We start from the raw sequence: 7,322 nt of genomic DNA, 5'->3' as shown, positions 1-7,322 counted from the left end.
TAGAACACCTTTGGGATGAATTAGAGCGGAGACTACGAGCTAGACCTTCTTATCCACATCAGTGCCTGACCTCACAAATGCGTCTCTGGAAGAATGGTCAAACATTCCCATAGACTCAATATTGAACCCTACGGAACTAAGACTGGGATGCCAATGGTTACACAACCTATCACATTGCTATAATCTTTTTATATGGACTATAAACCTGAATAAATGGTTGTGGAACAAATAATTTGAGTTAAAATCAGCAAAGCTTCCCCTCATTTCAGGTCTACCCTTCAGATTTACAACGACTTCACTTCCAAGTGCACTTTACACTTGTAGTTTGCACTTGTAGTGCAAAGTGGATTTGCCTTTAGTAAATAACCCCCATAATGTTTTTGATACATTCGAGCTGAGATCATTTTATGATAATTCTATACGCATCCATATTTGCTCACATCTCAGTTTATAATTATTACCAAAATAGAATGATTAAATTTGCAAAATGTATACACACACACACAGACAGATTTGTCCAATCTGCAGAGAATCATGCAATTTATAAAATGTGATTGACTAGATTCCTGAAGTGTGTGACTTTCAGGGCATCAGATAAGTGAAAATAGGAATATTAATCATAAATCTGCAAATCCCCTGAATAGGTTATCACTCTTCCTTGTCTAGTATACAGAGGGGAAGCTTCCATTTCTCGCATCAATCTTTATATTGTAATGAAGAATGACCCTGCCAGGACGTGGTGATAACTGTACTCATTCTGACACCTAGTGGTATGAAATATGGGGCTAACTAAAAAGCTGCAAATAATTATAATTGTTTCACCCAAGATTCACATAACTTTAAGCTCATTTTCACACATTCTACCTTTTGTATTCAATTGAAAAAAATTTGTGAATTCTGGGTTAAAGTTGTGTGAAAATATTTATAAATACACCCCTTAAAGTAGTTATAAGTCGGGACGGGACGGGAGTCACATGAGTGGGATGTATTGTACTACTGTGAAATTCGGTATGAAGTGACATATTTTTTTAAAAAGCACATACAGCGGGGCACATCATTCATTGTAACACGGCATTTATTAAAAGAAAGTCATTTTAAAAATACGCTCCGAGCGCTTTCCCGGGAGGAGCGGGGCAAGTCGGGATGATGTCACCCGCAATCGATTTTCCGCTCCTTATGCATCGATGCCGCATCGAGGACACCCGAATCGTGATGCATCGATGCAACGATTAATTTCAGCACCCCTAGTCCAGAGTGCCCTAGGAGGACGGAGGTTCGCCTTATAGACCCCGCAGAGGGCTAAATCCGCTTGCGCAAATGACTGTGCTCTTTAGGGGGTCCACCAGTTCCGGTAAGGTTCCCCACACATCGAGTGGGACTGTGTCTGTGTCCTTTGACTTGAGGATCTTCCTCCCCTTCTTCTTGGCTTTTTTTCTTCGTTGGTGAAGGTTGAAGGACTTTGGATTTTATCACTATATATTTTTTTGGGATTATTGTTTTTTCCATTTTTCATTCACAAACTCAATTGCTATTTGTTTCTAGTATTTGTATTATTGATTGATGAAGAGTTTTTCATACAGATTTTCACACAGACATTTATATTCAGAACTTTATATACAGTTTGTTTATTCAGAGTTTGTTTTTTCAATAGTGCATTTTTCCGTGTGTTTTTCCCATTTGTTCACACAGGATTTCTCACGTTACAAGCGCAACTTATTTATACACATCAAAAACAGACTGTCCAACACAATTTGCTCAGACCCAAGATAGACCCTTTCACATGGCCGATGGACTGCACTGCACCTCTGAAAAGTGATCAGCGGTGGATTTAGACATGAAGTAGATAGATACAAAGTACCTTTGCATTCACTCTGTTTCATTTATCTGCAGATCACATGAAGTAAAAAAAAAAAAGTTTTATTTTTTTAAAGCGAAGTTACACCCAAAAGTGGAAGCTCCACTTATCTACTAAACCCCCCCCCCCCCCCCCGAGTCACATTTGGCACCTTTCGGGGGGGGGGGGGGGGGTGAGGATACCTGTAAGAATCAGGTACCCGATCCCACTTCCGTGTAAGGGCTCTGCGGTGACCTACGTCATTTACGGATCCTCTTTCTTGCATGTAACATCTAAAACTTGGCCCAAAATTCATCTGGCCCTATGAAATTTTGGAGATTGTTAATGCTGAGGCCTGTAAATTAAAACCTCCCCCATCCATGCGCATTCCAAATGTCTTTCATGTTTCATTGTTGAAACCTGTTCATTCCAGCCTCCAAGTAAATGAACCAGAACCTGTGGACGTGTTGGACAGTCAGGAATATGAAGTGGCATTTATTCTTGATTCCAGACGAGTGCGCAATTCCTTACAATATCTCGTTCATTGGAAAGGTTTCGGCCCAGAGGATCGATCTTGGGTCCCAGCTCATGAAGAGGTGCAGGAGCAACCCCTTGAGAAAAGGGGGGTACTATCAGTACTAGGATCACTTTAAGACCCAGCAGAACTCACCTGACGCAGCCTTTGCCTGGGAAACAACAGTGATTGGCCAGCTAACCTTTAAATCACCTGTATCAGCACACAATCAGTGCTTGTGATAGAGTTTTTACCTTTGTGTGCTACTGCTTGACGCAGCTGATATCTGCTCTGTATATTTCCTGTATGACCCGGCTAGTTTTGACCCTGCTTGTTCGCTTATGATTCGGTACCGTTTGGACTCTGATCTACCTGTGTATGACCCAGCTTGCCTAGACTACGCTTTGCCTGATTCTACTGTAGTACCTTCATCTGCAGCGGTGAACTACAAGGTCCAGCCAACACCTACCTTCATCTGCAGCAGTGAACTATAAGTCCCAGCTGACCTGTTCTGCTTAGACCTGCTCATGGTATGTGCTCTTGTTCTTTGAACTCTTTGCATAATCAGCACAGTAACCTGAACTGTTACCTGTTATCTGCTCCTAGCCTGACAGCTGTCCATCACAGAAGTGAATGAAAGGCCTCCAGGCTAAGCTGTCCCCCACATAAGTGAAGGAAAAACCTGCAGGCCAAGTTGTCAGCCATATAAATGAATGAAAGCATTCCGGGCCATGCTGTCTGTTATAGAAGTGAATAAAAAGCCTCAAGACCTAGCTGTCCACCATAGAAGAAAATTCCAGGCCAGGACATTTTTGGTGTACTTTTCATAAGAATGAACTAAATGTGGTATTGTTAAAGCTTTGTCAGCTTAACTGAGCATAAGAGAGGAAGAGAGCGAGGAAAGGGGAAAGGGAATTTTTTGTTCTGAGTTTTCATGGACTGGACAGCTAGGTCTGGAGGCTTTTCATTAATTTTTATAACAGACAGCATGGCCCAGATTTTTTTCATTTACTTATATGGCCAACAGCTTGGCCTGCAGGTGTTTCCTTCACTTTTGCAGGGGACAGCTTAGCCCAGAGGCCTCTCATTCACTTCTATAGCAGACACTTTGACCTGGAGGCCTTTCATTCACTTCTATGATGGACAACTTGGTCCAGAACCTTTCGTTCAATTCTATGATGAACAGCTTGGCCCAGAGCCTTTCATTTACTTCTGTGATGGACAGCTTGGCCCAGAACCTTTAATTTACTTCTGTGATGGACAGCTTGGCCCAGAACCTTTAATTTACTTCTATGATGGACAGCTTGGCCCAGAACCTTTAATTTACTTCTATGATGGACAGCTTTGCCCAGAACCTTTCATTCACTTCTATGATGGACAGCTTGGCACAGAACCTTTCATTCACTTATATAAGCAGAAAGCTTGGCCCGGAGATTTGCATTCACTTCTATGGTGGACAACTTGGCCCAGAGGCCTTTCACGCTCTTCTATGGTAGACAGCGCACATAGACCTTTTATTCTCTATGGCAAACAGTTGGCCCAGAGGCTTTTTGCTCTCTCCTGTGATGGACAGCTTGGTCTGGAGGCCTTTCATTCATGGCTACAACAGACAGCATGGCCCGGAATTCTTTCATTCACTTATATGGCAGACAGCTTGGCCTGCAGGCATTTTGTTCATTCCTAGACCAGACAACTTGGTCTGAGAGGCTTTCATGCACCTTGCATATGATTAACAACTCGGTCTGGAGGCCATTAATATCCGGAAAAGTATTCACAGTCCTTCACTTTTTCCACATTTATGTTACAGCCTTATTCAAAGTGGATTAAATTAATTATCTTCCTCAAAATTTTACAGACAATACCCCATAATGACAACATGAAAGAAGTTTGTTTGAAATTTGTGAAATCTGTGCAAATTTATTAAAAATTAAAAAAATTCCATGTACATAACGTCAGAAACCATGAAATCAGGCCGAGACAGAAGTACAGTTAAATCACACTTGTTTAATAATAAAAGTAACAAGAACAAACTTAGCCAAAACATAGCCAAAGTTCACTAACTGGAATGGATAGTCAGCCAACCTAGCAGTCAGGGATCAATGTAGTGGAACAGCAAGCAGGATCTGGAGCCAGAAGGGATGTCAACAAAGCAAGTCTTGAACAGGATCGCAGGAGATAGTTTCTGTGATGTGACCAAGGCGAAGAACCTCTGGACTGGACGGCTTAAGTAGACAGGACTGAAGAGCAGGATATCATCAACAGCTGAGTAACTGTGGAGAGATAGGAGCTGGCAATTAGCCAACATCTGAGCGGCCAGCTCAGAGAAGGAAGGGCTGAGCCCAGTCCTGACAGTACCCCCTCCTCAACGATCCCTCCCCCTCGGAGGACCACCAGGCTTGAGGGGAAAACGTCTATGGTAATCACGGAAGAGGACAGGGGCATGTACGTCCGAGGATGAGACCCAAGAGCGTTCCTCCGGACCGTACCAATGCACCAGGTATTGTGTGCATCCACGGAACCTACGGGAGTCAACAATGGACTGTACTTCATACTCCTCATGGTTCTCAACCTGTACAGGGTGAGGACATGGCACCGAAGTGGTAAAGCGGTTGAGAACCAAAGGTTTTAATGAGGTGACATTACATACAGTAGAAATCCGCATATTAGAAGGAAGGTCTAATGCGTAAGCCACTGGGTTTATCCTGCAAAGAATACGGAAAGGCCCAATAAACCAAGGTGCGAACTTCAGTGAGGAAACACGAAGTCGGAGGTTGCGAGATGACAGCCAGACCCTGTCCCCAACCTGGTAGGAAGGCGCAGGCAGGCGTCTGCGGTCAGCATGGAGTCTGTACCTATCATTAGCATGTCGCAAAGCCTCCTGGGCTTGTGCCCAAGTGGAACAAAGACCATGGAGATGCTCCTCTAATGCAGGAATACTCCGCGGTACAAACGAGTCAGGCAACATGGAAGGTTTAAACCTTAATTCGCCATAAACTGGGACAATCGGGAAGCAAAATTCAAGGCATTGTTGTGAGCAAACTCTGCCCACAGTAATAGGTCTGACCAGTTGGTATGATGGTCAGAAATATAGCAACGTAGGAATTGTTCCAAGGACTGATTGGCTTGTTCTGCGGCCCTATTAGACTGCGGGTGATACGCAGAGGAGAAAGCAAGCTGAATTCCCAACTGTGCACAAAAGGCTCGCCAGAACCGGGACACAAACTGACTACCCCTGTTCGAGACAATCACCTTGGGTAGCCCATGTAAGCGAAAGATCTCCCGAGCAAAAATAGAAGCCAGTTCCTTAGAAGTGGACAACTTCTTCAATGGAATACAATGACACATCTTTGAGAACCGGTCAACCAACATAAGGATAACTGTGTTGCCCTGGGAGTTGGGTAACTCCACAATGAAATCCATAGACAGGTGGGTCCCGGGCCTCTCTCCATTGGGTATGGGTTGTAGGAGGCCCACTAGAAGGTGTTGTGGAGTCTTACTCTGAGCACACATGGAACAAGCAGCTAAGAAGGCAGTTAGGTCAGCAGGTAGACTAGGCCACCAGAATTGTTGGGAAATGGCCCAAAAGAGTTGATTCTTCTCAGGGTGGCCAGCAGCCTTGGGAGAATGGTAAGTCTGGAGCACGGCAGTACGGAGACTCTCTGGGACAAAGCAGCGGTCACAAGGTTTCTCAGGAGGAGCATGGACCTGAGCAGCTAGAATTTTGTCACCCAAAGGATAAGTGAGACTGGTGCGAACCGTAGCCAGAATACGATCAGGAGGAATCACAGGAACTGAAACTGACTCCAACTTGGAAGTGGAGGAAAATTGTGACAAGGCATCAGCCCTTACATTCTTAGTACCGGGTAAGAATGAGACAATATTGGGACAAATCCCAGATCCTCCCCATAGATATTTTTCCTCCCCCTCCCTCGAACCCTGCACTACCTTTTAAACAGCGTTTCGAAGATCAAATACCTGGGTGTAGAAGTCACTAGAAACCTTGGAGATTATACATCTCTAACCGTTGTTTGAACTAATCAAAACACAGGCGTGGTCTAGGCTACCTTTGGGGGCGATGGGACGTGTAACTATAATAAAAATGATTATATTGACTTAAATTTTATACATGGTTTGGCATGCACCCTTGTATATCCCCTTAAAGATCTTCAAACAGATGAAGGCCATTCTAAACTAATTTGTGTGGGGGCAGAGTAGACATGAATTAGCCTGGCACATACTGAAGAATCCCACAGACATGGGAGGTGTTTCCCTCCCAGACCTACAAGACTATTATTTAGCATCTCAGCTCTCTCACATATATCACTTCAATTCCACTGAAATGCAGCGATATAGATCCCTGGTATGTGACAAACCCGGACACCCAGCATATACACCACTCCAAGCTATTCTTAGAGGGAAGCACACAAACAAAAAAAACGCAAGATACAATACAGGAATGCTATTGCACCACCAGAGAGTATGGGAAATAGCTCTTAAAAAACAAAGCATAGGAAGGGTATATTTTCACACCCCACTATGGCTTAACAGCCATATGCCTGAACTAGAACTAATACCAGACTCGACAATTTGGGCCCTACATGGCATAATATTCCTACACAAAATATTATCAATTTCCGTGTTAAAATCATTTCAAGCGCTGAAAGAGCAATATAAACTCCTGAATCAACTAACATTTAAATATCTTCAGCTCAGATATGCCATAAAGTCACAGTTACCAAATATGGAGATAGGACTAGAACCCCCTCCAGTACTGAATATAATCATAGGTGAAGAACCCTCTAAACTCATATCGAACCTATACTTCACTCTCAGAATAAAAAGGAAGATTGCAATCACCCAAAAGAGCATGGGAACAAGACGTAGGCCCCAGTGAAGGCCCAGAATGGGATGAAATACTCAAAGGAGTCAAGACGGTATCCCCAAAATTGTCAGATAGATTGACGCAACTGTATA

The sequence above is a fragment of the Aquarana catesbeiana genome, linkage group LG10, assembly GCF_042186555.1.
Source record: "Aquarana catesbeiana isolate 2022-GZ linkage group LG10, ASM4218655v1, whole genome shotgun sequence".
Classification (NCBI taxonomy): domain Eukaryota; kingdom Metazoa; phylum Chordata; class Amphibia; order Anura; family Ranidae; genus Aquarana; species Aquarana catesbeiana.
This window is presented reverse-complemented; position numbering follows the sequence as displayed.